The sequence below is a fragment of the Nannospalax galili genome, unplaced genomic scaffold, assembly GCF_000622305.1.
Source record: "Nannospalax galili isolate Female #2095 unplaced genomic scaffold, S.galili_v1.0 scaffold1962, whole genome shotgun sequence".
In the NCBI taxonomy this organism is placed as follows: Eukaryota; Metazoa; Chordata; class Mammalia; order Rodentia; family Spalacidae; genus Nannospalax; species Nannospalax galili.
Genome location: NW_008348390.1, coordinates 17,228 through 29,258, shown reverse-complemented (window position 1 = coordinate 29,258; position 12,031 = coordinate 17,228). Strand labels below are relative to the sequence as shown.

The window sequence follows — 12,031 nt, the reverse complement described above, 5'->3', positions numbered from 1 at the left end:
TGGGCCTGTGTTGCATAAGAAAGCAGGCTGAGTAGGGGCCAGAGAGCAAGCAGGTAAGCAGAGTTCCTCCATGGCCTGTGCTCCAGCTCCTGCTTCCACCTGAGTTCCTACCTTGGGCTCCCTGATGAACTGTGACCTGGGAGATGTAAGCTGAATAAACCCTTTCCTCCCCAAGTTGGTAGTGGTCAGAGTGTTTTGTCACAGCAATGGAGAAACAAACTAGGACAGTAGGACTTTCTCACAAAACTAGTGCAAGTCTTCTCAGAAATAATGCCTGCCAGTATTTTCTTTATTGCAAAGATTAATTTTTATTTCTGTGTGTGTCTTTGTGTGTATGTGTGAACATGCATACTGGTGGTAACTGTGAAGGTCAGAAGAGGGCCTCAAATCCCCCGAGAGCTGGGCTTACAGGTGGTTAAGTGTCACCTAAGTTGGGTGCTGGAAACCAAACTCTCCGCACCCTCTACTGCTGAGCCATCTCCCCAGCTCCGACCGTAAACCCTTGATTCTCCTGCTTCCTTCAGCCCTTCAAGTGCTTGTTCCACAGGTGCACGTCACCTGCCTTACTTACGTGGCCATATAGCCTCTGTTTTAGTAACTCACAACTTCCCTACTTTTTTCCACAGCCAGGTAAAACCTTAACTATTATTTATTTAAGATGTGTTTTTTTTTTTTTTTTGAAACAGCCTCTTTGTTCTCATAGAAGTGATATCTGTAGAAACACGATTTCAAGGTGGCTGCGTATTTCCCGTTATTCTCTGATCAATACAGAACAATTCCAAAATAATTTGGCTGAGGGTGATGAGTCAGCTCAGCGGGTAAAGGTGCTTGCCACTGAGCCTGATAACCTGAATTCAATCCCCGGTACCCACCTGTAGTTGGAAGGAGAGAACTGACTCCCTCTGGTTGACCTCTGACCTTCACATGTGTGTCGTAGTATGTACGCATATACCCACACACAAAGAAACAAATGGAATAATAAAAATAGTGTTTATTAATTCAGGGGCTAGAGAAATGGCTCAGCAGTTAACAGCACATAGGGCTCTCCCAGAAACATGGCTCACAGCTGCCTGGAACTCTAGTCCCTGGGACTCCAACACCCTCTTCTGACCTCATAAAGCAAGTGCGTTTACATCAACCTGCCCCCATATACATAATTAAAATTAAAATAAATCTTAAAAAATAGTTTTTCTACATGCCACTTTACATTTGTACAATATTTGGTCATCTGATGATTGAAAAATAAGCTCAGAAAGCAGAAGAGTGTGTATAATACTGTTAGTGGTCACGTCGTAGTCTGTGTGGATCATGACTTCCGATGAGGTAAAATAGATTTTCTATGTGTAAGGTGGCTATTTAAACTAGGAATTATTGGTTTCATTTTAAAAATCTTTAAATGTGGCTTGGAATTACTCTACTGTCTTTAATAAAAAGCAGCATCAGTTCTATAAAACCCAACAGCCTTGAATGTATTTAATAATATGGCTCTCATTCAATATTGATTTGCGTATTAATAAACATTTCAGTTCCTGAAATGTTTCCGTGTTAAGTCAATGAACAGCTGTATCTTAGATTTTTGTATTACATGGTTGGTGGCACTTTAATAATCTGAAGCTGGAGTTAGACGCTTAGAGAGATAGGCGACTGCACTGGATTCCTAAAGATGACTCCACGCTATTAATTCAGAGTATATTGTGCTGATGTACCAGGTCCTGGAAAATCAGCAGAAAACAAATCAAGGCGCTGGTCCCCATGAAATGTCAGTCTGGTAGGAGAAAGTAGATCATTGAGAATAATGTATTTGCTGAGTCAGGAGATGATGAGAGAGCCAGTTAGGGGTGGGTGAGGCTGGAGAGATTGTTCAGCAGTTAAGACTGCTTCTGCTCATGCAGAGGATCCGGCTTTGGTTCCCCGGACCCACACTGGGTGCTACCAGCTGCCTGTGACTCCAGCTCCAGGAGATACAACGCCCTCTTTGGCCTCCTCAGGCATCTGCACTTTCATGAACATGAGCAGATACATACGCATAAATAAAAACAAATCCTGGTGGAGTGTTAACTGGAAGTGTCCTCTGACCACTGTGCGGGCAGGCAAGCTATCTATAGTCACACCTTCTTTCCATGCTCATGGAGGAGTCAGTTACCCCTCCCACCCAATCGGTCCACCTTAGCTGCATGTGGGGGAGGGGCTAAGGATATGTAAGCCAAGAACACAATGAGGCACCTCTTTCACCATTTTGTGTGGCTGTCAGGAAGTCACAGGATGCGTATTTGAGTGTGAACATTCCAGCACAGCCTTAAATAAGGGGCACCTACTCTTCTGTAAATAAACTCCACCCTATGCTCTATTAGGAAGCCCAATAAACTCATTAGGATTTTTAAAAATAAATAAATAAAATAAATAAAACCTTGGGAGGGGACAGGTTCTGTCAGGGACCAGTACTTTTACAGAGGAGCTCATCCATGGGAGGGATTCTTCCTGAGTCACTATGCTATTGGAACCAGGGCAACATGAGGCGTAAGCCAGGATGGTTCCTTGGAAGGAGCGAGACAAGAGAAGGGAGGTGAGATGTAGTGACCACGGTGCCGTGTGTGTCTGCAAAAAAGTCAAAGACACCAGCAAAGCCAAGGAAGGCTGGGTAAGCAGGAGCGGGCTGGCAAGCATGTCATGCCACAGACTTCGTGTTTTCTTCTTCTGTGGGTGAGTAGGGAGACTTTGTGGGCCCCAAGCCCAGGAGTGACATGTTCAGATATGGTGTGAACTGATATGTGGGGATGACGTTTGAAAAGGGAACCCTTCCAGAGTGGTCCCATGCTGTGGGGAGGATGAGGGTGGCGTGGACCACCGTGGTAGCATCAGAGATGAACACACGCCATCAGATGCTGGATGCATTCTAAAGCGTATCAGACAGCATTTTCTGATGAAACAGATATTGCATAAGAGAAAAAAATAGTCAAGGATAGTTCCAAGGTTTGGGGACACAGTGCTGTGAGGACTCAATCATGTTATGACTGGTTGAAGTTCTTTTCTTCCCTAAATCTTTCACACCTTTTCTACACATAGAGCTGCCTCCACAGGGCACCCGAACATGCTTCCTTACACAGCAAAGGCCACTTAACAGTCCTGCCTCCCGTGCAGAGGCAGAAGCGTGTGGCTGGTGACCACTGACCACTTCTGTCCCGGTGGGAAAAGCATGTATTAGAGAGGTCAAAATAAACAGGCCTAATGCTTGCTTTCTGACGTTTGTCGCCGTCTTCTGTTTGGTCCTTAGTTATAATGACACACAACTTCTGCCCTCAGAAAGACACATTTCCCAAAAATGTCCAATATCAAATAAAATAATGCAACAAAAACGGTTATTTCTCTCGTCTACCTTCTGTTCCCATAAACGTCATCATCCACCATTTCCTGGATATGCACTGACACGCCCTTATTTCTTTTCTCTGAACCCGCGAACCTCTACAATTTAGAGGATATTAGGAGAGACTCACCAGTACGTTCTAATCAACCCTGAGCTAATTGTGCCCTCCTTTTGCAGTGGAGCAAACCAAGGTTCTGAGGCTTCTCTGGGTTAGACAAGCAGGGCTCAGACGTGGCCTTCCTGACACATGAGGGTGGAGAGTGTGACCCATCCCGCAGGGCACATATTCTGGAAGCTGCACTTTCCTGACTCAAGGTGCTGCCAGACCCCATCAGCAATCATCAGTTTCCTCCCATTCTGACATCCCACTGGTCCCCCAGAAACTTCCACAGAGAAGGTGGAGTTGTTGGCAGGAAAGTCTGCCTCCTCCAGGAAGCCCCCCTTGATGTTCTAGCGTGGCTGGGAGCCTCAGTTCTTCGCGGTAGTCAGTGATGTCCAAACATCTGCACTTACCAATGTGCAGAGGTACTCTCCTGGTCAAGTCTTCCCTGGCTCGTCTTCCTCTCCTGGTACCCAGAGTGTCCCATGTTGATGTGCATGGAGCCCTTCCATGACGTCGCTGCATCTCCCGTTAGTATCTACTCTTCCAGGGTCAAGCTGGGGGGATGGCTCACAGGTTAAAGCACTTGCCATCCAACCCTGAGGACCAGAGTTCAGATCCTTAGCGCCATGTAAATGTGTGGCAGGTGTGGTGGCTTGCCTGTAATTCCAGGCTTCGAGGGGCCGAAAGACGGGGACCCTGAGGGAAGCTGACGAGCCAGAAGGGCCATACTGGTGAGCTATTGGCTCTGTGGGAGACCCTGCCTCAGTGAAGCGGGCTGGGAGCAGTTGAGGGAGATTCCTGACTTCAGTCTCTGGTTTTCACTTATACATGTGTGTACCCACACATGTGAACCTACATATCACACTTGTAGAGACAAGCAAAAAAAAGAAAAGATGTGAGTTCTTCATGATTGGACCCGTTTTTTGACGTTTGTACAGCCTCATGTTGGACTTAGTACGTTGACTTCTTTGAGTGTAAGCACGTGATCCGTTCCTTGGCCTTGGCGGTGCTTGACCCACAGCTGGCTACAAGGCGGATACTGAATGTCTTGAGCAAACAAAGGAGAGGAGAGAGCTTTATTCTCTCACTTTTTCTTCCCAAGGAGAGAAGGAAAGTGGACAGTCAGCCTTTCTGGCCTCTGTCGCCTCATGATTCTCCTTCAGATGGAAGGTTTGCTCTTTCCTAGATGAGACGTTCGTTCGCAGTGCTGGCCTTGGCCTTCCTTTCCTGTGGCAGCAGATAGGGCAGTCAGCAGACTGCCTACCCCAGTCAGCTCCAAACGTCATGCAATTTTCATCTGTCTTCTTGGTCTGGACAACCTTGCATTGAGCTTACATAAAAATTCACCCCTCTGGCATCTGATAAAATAACTTTTTGGCCAGAATTTGCTTGCACTGGGTGGAGGATTCCAGAGTCATCCAGCTGTCTGTACTCAGCTCTCCTCTGTGACCTGCATCCACTTCAGTGCCCATCTATAATTACCCTCTGCCCATTGCTCACCTGGCGAGTCTTTGCTCTCAGGGGACATTGAGATAGGATAAAGAAATACCACACTGGAAATCCAGAGATTAACTTGCCGTCATCTCTCTGAGTGTGTCTGCAAAATGGGATTAAGATGCAGGTTGTAATAAACACTCATTAGGCTGTTTCTAGGCTCCAAAGAGAGAGTTCAAGAAAGTGTTTGCCAAACAGAAAATAATTGTATTCACAAATTCATCCTGAAATGATCCCTCTTTGCAAGACTCATTAGCAAAGTACGGAGGCAAACAGAGCAGGTTAGGAGTGAGATCCGGTGCCTGCAAAGCGATGAGCACAGTCCCGGGTACAGGGCAGGTGGTTACAGAGACGACGGGGTTGCTACTGTCCGGCCATGAGCTCCCCTGCTGATGGGTTCATCTGTGCAGTGAGGAATTCTCATCATGGTTAAGTGTCTGCTAAATTCTGGAAACTACAAGTACTCAATAGGTTTCCCCCTTCGATGTTTATAACACCCCCTTCTCTTTCTGTGTGGAATAATGATTGAATTTGGACTGAGAGGGGTCACAAGTCGCTTGCTTAATGTAGCACAGTTTGCAAGTAATGGAGCTAAGCTTTGGGCTCAGTCTCACTCCAGGTGCTTAGACTTCTTGGCTATGAATTTTGACGGTTGATGCTGTGTAACACTGACAGGAGAGGGGGTAACAGAGTTGTCTGGCTGCCGTAATTCTAGGATTTTGTATTAATCTTCTCTTACACTTGTGAGGTAGAGAAGCTGGGCTTTGTTCTCTTTACACGTGAGGAAACTGAGAAGGTTGGAGGCTTGAGATGACTTGATCAAGAGATTGTGCCGTTCTGCAGAACTTTAGACTTTCTGGAGCTCATTTTGTTTAGACCTGTCATTTTGTAGAGGAAGGAGAAGTCATCATTTATTCAGTGTTTTGTGATGAGCTGGTTAGAGCATCAGGGCTCAGGCCTGCTCTTTTGACTGTGTTCATGAGGGAAGAATGGAAGATTTATTCATGTGTTTTTGTCTGATGACACTAGCTGACCAGCTGTGGACTGACAGGGCCACTCCAACTCCTTGCATATATGCAAACCTGATGATGCATGGTCAGTGACTGGAGTAAGTCCTTGTGAAGCTAACCTTAGGCTGCACTGCGGGAGGGTGTCCGAGGACTTGCAGAGAACTTCTTTAACACTTGGAATAAGAAAAATCTATTGCAAACGGAGCTTTATGCGAGACTTGAAAAAAAGCTTATTTAGAAGATTTATTTGTATTTTTAATTGTGTGTGTGTGTGTGTGTGTGTGTGTGTGTGTGTGTGTTTCTGTGTTTGTGTGCAGTGCCCAAGGAGGCCAGGAGAAGGCATCACTTCCTCTGGAATTGGAGTTATAGGAGTTTGTGAGTCACCTGACATGGGTGCTAGGAACCAAAGTCAGGCTCTTCATAGGAGAAGCAAGTACTCTTAAGTGCTGAGCCATCTCTCCAGCCCCCAGTAAAAACGCTTTAAATAAAGGGATGATTTACAGAAGCCAGTGGAGAAACTGAGTCCCTTGATAAAGCTGGAGAAGCTGGAGGGGGGGGCCTCACTGACCATCCTGTGTCTGAGGTTGATGTTAAGTATTTCGCTTTGTGGTTGGCAGTTGGATGCAAGATTGCAGATGGAGCATAGATGTGGTTTTCTGTGTTATTTTCTGAAACACATCAGTCCTAAGAAGAACACTTATTTTCATCAAAACCTAACAACAGCTCTCAGCTCCGATGAAACGCTGTGTCTTGCCAATGATAGTTTTTAGATCTGTTTTTCACTTTTCTCTCTGCAGCAACACCCTAATAATGATGCTGATAGTTTAAATAAAACAGTAATAATGACTCATAAGAAGCTCTCAGTCACTAGACAAGAAGAAAGGATGCCATATTTGAGTTCTCTTGACGTCTGGCAGAAGTTATTTTTTTGGCTGTTGATTTACTTACGTGCTTCATCAAAGAACTGATTGTGTAGTTTGGTGACAGCTCAGAGAAAAGTCTAATGTCCGTGAAGTGTGGGAGACGCGTCTGAAAATGTCCTCACGTCTCGTCTCTTATGGAAGAAGAAAATATATACCGAGGATTGTGACAACTACTTGACAAAAGATGCCTAATGATGCCTCTGGGTGGGCCGCGTACACAGGCTTTTGTGGGCGATAAGTGGAGCTGTCCACAGAACTGGACAGAATCCAAGCATTCTCACAGAGCCATCTGGACAATTCCGGCCCTCACAATGGGGCAATCAGACTCTGCTAGAAGGGCCTGATTGCTGGGCTTGTTAACAGGGAGGAGCTACGAGCAGTGTGTTTAATCAGCCTGACAACAACTTCTAGTAAATAAGAGGCTCGGGAAGGCACGGTATTTTAGACATCAATCCGCGTTCTCCAGTGCTGGGAGAGTCGGTTGGCTTGCTTCTTCCTCCCGGATTCCTCAGCCCACACAGCCCCACTTCCTACCCAAAGTCTTCCTTCTTTCCATAGTCAAATCCTATTTTGTCAGCTCAGATCCTCTTTGAAGGAGAGTACTCAGGACACAGAGCACAGGGCTCTTGACCTGAGGGAAGTAGGGATAGAGTCTGTAACATGGAGATAGTCATGGTTAGGTCTGTCTGGGCAGGCACAGGTACTTGTGGACAACTGAATATTTTAATTAGAGAATATAATTCATTTCTAATAGTAATTGCTCGAAACTGATTTAGAAGTCACTTTAGGACTATTCCCACCACAGTTACAAATTACTGTAGAACCAAAGATCATGAACGGACAGACCCCGGTGTCAGGTTACAAAGTTGCTTACAGTGACTCTTACTCCATGGTCCCTGCCAGAGTTGAGGCAGGAGGATCACATGAGTTTAGGACCAGCCTGGACAATGGTGGCTGAGACCCCATCCACAGAACAAATTTAGACAAGCAAAAAAGATTCCAAAGTAAGTAGGATGTAACATGTAACCTTCCCTAATGCACCTTCAGGGGACCTTAGGTGGGATAAGATAGGTTTACCCAGAGGTTCAGTTAGAATAATAGACATAGAAATGTAAACCAGAGATGGGGGGGGGAGAGAGAGAGAGAGAGAGGCTCTGGGGATAATGCCCAGCGCCAAAACAGAAAAGAAGAAAGGAGGAAAGGAAGAAGGAGAGAGGAAGGGGAAGGGGGAGGGAGGGAGGGAGAGAAAGAGAGAGGAGAGGACAAGGAGAGAGAAAGGGGAAGGGGGAGGGAGGGAGAGAGAGAAAGAGAGAAAGAGAGGAAAAGGGAGGGAGGGAGAGAGGGAGAGAGAGATAGAGGAGAGAGAAAGGAGAGGAGAGAGAGAACTTGCCTGGAGGGAGAAAGGAAGAGGTTAAACATACAAGATAGCATTGGAGATCCGTGACAATTAGACAAGCTCTGCATCCTTCACACTGGGTCATGATCAAAAGCATTGCTTTCTCCCCCTGTAATCAGTTTTTAAAATTTGTTTTTTTTGAATTTTTGTGTTTTTCATACAGAACGTCTCAATCCATCTTAATCATCTTTATAGCCCGATCCCCACTGGCACCCTCCCATAGCCCTCACCACTGGAACCCATACACTCTGTCACCTGTGTTGAGGCCCACTGTGTCAAGTCAGTGTCCCCAGACATTCCTAGCTAGTTTTAAAAAAAACAGAGGGAATCCTATTAGGCCAACAACCTAATGACAAGTTACACATACACTATCTCTACATGAGTCCGTGGATAGCTGAAGGCTTCATAACAAGAAACAGTGCCAGACAGGAGAAATCTTCCCTTGAGTTGCTGGCCGGGTGGTCCAAGAGACTCCCAAAGTCACACAGGCTATTGCCACAGCCCTTGGCTGCCTCCCAGAACTCGAAGGTAAGACCCTACTGCTGAAGACAGAACATACTTTGGACACAGGATTTGGAGCAGTGGGGCTGAACTGTCCTGAAGCCACGTCCCTGAAGGCAGCTCTCCTAGCCTTGGAGGGAACCATGAAGGTGCCAAGGGGAGACATCAATACACGGTGCAATGCCAGCTTCAAAACCAAATAACCACATCAACGGCCGGCACAGCATAGTAACCTTTCTTTAACTATAAAATTCCTCAGATGTAACACTTCATAAGGACTGAATATTCTTGATATTCTCAGGCTGTTCTGGAAAGTTTATAAGGAAGAAATGAGAACAACGTCCGTCCTGCAAGCAGAACTGTCTGCTGTACTGTAGGGATAATATTTGCCTGGAGGTTTAAGGGCCATAAACGATACCACACACATCTTCCATGTATTTTTCTGATACCCTTTTATCGAATTTGCTCTGCATACTACTCTTGGGGCCAGAGTAGCATGTGGCCAGACTCATGACGATCCCCATAAAGGGGGTGAGGAAATAGAAGTGTCCCTGCTGTCGTTCCCACCAGTGCCCTCTACGTCTCCTCCGCCACAGCCTCCCACTGTGGATTTGGAGCAACAGTAGCAGAATGAAGAAACAATGTCATTTGCTGTCACTGAAATATCATCCAGACAAAGGAGGTGAAGAAGAGCTAGTCACGAGGACAGCCATGGCTCATGCAGCTTTGGCAGATGAAGAGTCCTGGAAACATTGGGAAGGGCTGGAAACCCAGATGGGCCTCAAGCTACAGCTTGGACTTTCCTTCCCAGCTTGGATAGTTGACCAGAAACATTCAATTCTGGTTTTCCTTGTTTGTGGACTGGCATTTATGGTTACTCTTTCCGCTGACGTGGGCCCTTGGTGGTAGTGGTCAGTGTGCTATAGAACAGCTTCTAATATGCATAACACTGATTTATACATACTTTGTTTCTAAAATTTAAAATATGGACACGAACATCTCATTATGGTTTTGGCTGGAGCTGCTGAATTTGATCCTCAGTCTAATAAAGATGCCAGAGGCAAAGCACAGATATTTCAGTACCACATCTGACCAGAAAAATTGGCAGCATAAATTTAAAGAACGAGCCTCCACTTACCTGTCACATCGCCTGATGGCCAGAGCTCGTTTACTCTCTCGTGTTGCTAGAATGAAAAATTTTGAGCCTCTTGAAGAAAATCAACAGTTTATGTTGGACAAATGCCCTGCTCTCCTTCAAGAAATGGTCAGTGTAATTTGCCCCCTAATAATTAATGGCCTGGAGTCATGAAGACGGAGTTCTGTGCTCCAACTTTGGTATCCTTGGAAAACGGCATGAAGCTTCCCCAGACGGCTGTTCAAGACCTTCAGCAGTTTGACTTTCCCCTTCTGCATCTCCCTCACATCGAAGAGGACAACCTTAGAACAGTGTCTGATCATAAAAAGTAAGGAATTAGGGGCTGGAGAGATGGCTCAGCAATTAAGGACACTGACTGTTCTTGCAGAAGACCCGGGTTCGAATCCCAGCACCCACGTGGCAGCTAACAACTGTTCATAACTCCAGTTCCAGGAGATCTGACAACCTCTTCTGTCCTCCGCTGGCACTGCACGACATGGGTTCACTTACCTATGTGCAGGCACAACACTCATACACATAAAATAAAATAATCAAAGAAATTTTTTTAAAGTACAGAATTAAATCTCGGATTTGGTGAGTTTAAGAGAATCAGATCGTCATAGTCTACCGCACTTCCTTGAAGTTGAAAAACATGCAGAAGTCATGGCTGTTCTTGGGGGTTTTCCATATGTGATCGTGGACATAAAAGCGCAGGTACCAGGCGATGAAGACATCCGCAGTCACGGTGGGATCCCTAGCTACGGTGTTGGCTACATCGACACGGCAAACAGCGGCAGAAGCTGCACGGAAGGAGGAGGAAGACGTTTCTGAGAAAGGCGGTGATTATGAAGAAGAAAGCAGTAGAGGTTCCCAGAGTGACAAATGTCACGGCAGTGAGCGAGACTGAGAGAGAGCGACTAAAAGCAAACCAAAGACGATGAAGCGGAGGGCAAGGGTTGGAACAGAGAATACAGTGCAGAGAGCGCTCTGCTGGAAGCCAAGTCAGTAACTACACACCCTGCAGATAGTCTTCACTTTCCTGAGGAAAATCAAGAGTGGAGCCGGCTTTATACTGAAGATAGGAAGGAGCAGACATATCTAGGTCACATCACCTGTGCACATTGAAAGATGCAGAGAAGGGGCTGGAGAGATGGCTCAGGTTAAAAGTACTGGCTGCTCTTGCAGAGGACCCTGGTTTGATTTCCAGCACCCATGTGGCGGTGGCTAACGACTACCTGTAATTCCAGTTCCGGGGGATCTGATGATCTGATGCCTTCTTCTAATCTCCATGGGCATTGCATGACACAGGTGCACTTACACACATGCAGACAATACACTCATACACATAAAATTAAAATAATAAAATATTGGAAAAGAATATACAGAGGGAGTAGAACTAAAGTTTCCTGCACCACAGAGGCCTGGAAATTACCAGTACATAGTGTTTCTGAGATCACAAGCCTATATGGGTTTGGATCATATCATCTGAAGTTGGAAGTCCATGAGGTTAAGCCTGTGCCAGAAAATCACCTGCAGTGGAATACAGCAAGAGAAGGCTTTAAAGACCAGGAAGACAGTGGGCGCTTGCAGGACAGCTTTGAGGAAGAAGAGGAGGAAGAGGAAGATGACAGCTAAGCAGTGCTATGAGTGGGCCGAAGCTTTGCACATACTTGCAAACATCTTCTATTTTGTAGACTGTAATAAGCCAGAAGCAGTGTGGAACCGATGTTGAGGGTGTCTCTAGAAATGGGTGCATAAAAATGGGGTGGTGCATTTATTTCATATGGAAATGCTAATAAATCATTTGTTATAACTGTTGAAAAGTGTGGGCTGTGTATTACCCGATCAATTTATGGTCCAAGTAAAAGTCAAGGTACACGCAAACAATCTTATAAACGAGAACTTTCCTTTGTTCTCCTTTAGTTTTAGCAAATATTACAGTATGAACACCACAAGTGTGTTTTAAGTAACATCTGCTCGTTTTCAATCTCTTGATAAGCTCTGTTATTCATTTATTGATATTTTACAGGTAATAAGACTGCAACAGTTCCATACGTGAGTTTGCCGTCATCTGTCTCGGCTGCATCTCACATTTTGCATAATACAGG

General features: G+C 45.6%; 1 pseudogene; it reads left to right on the top strand.

Moving 5' to 3' along the window:
• LOC103743788 overlaps positions 1 to 11,558 on the top strand; it is a 13,139-nt pseudogene extending 1,581 nt beyond the window's left edge.
• The last annotated feature ends 473 nt before the right edge of the window (positions 11,559 to 12,031 follow it).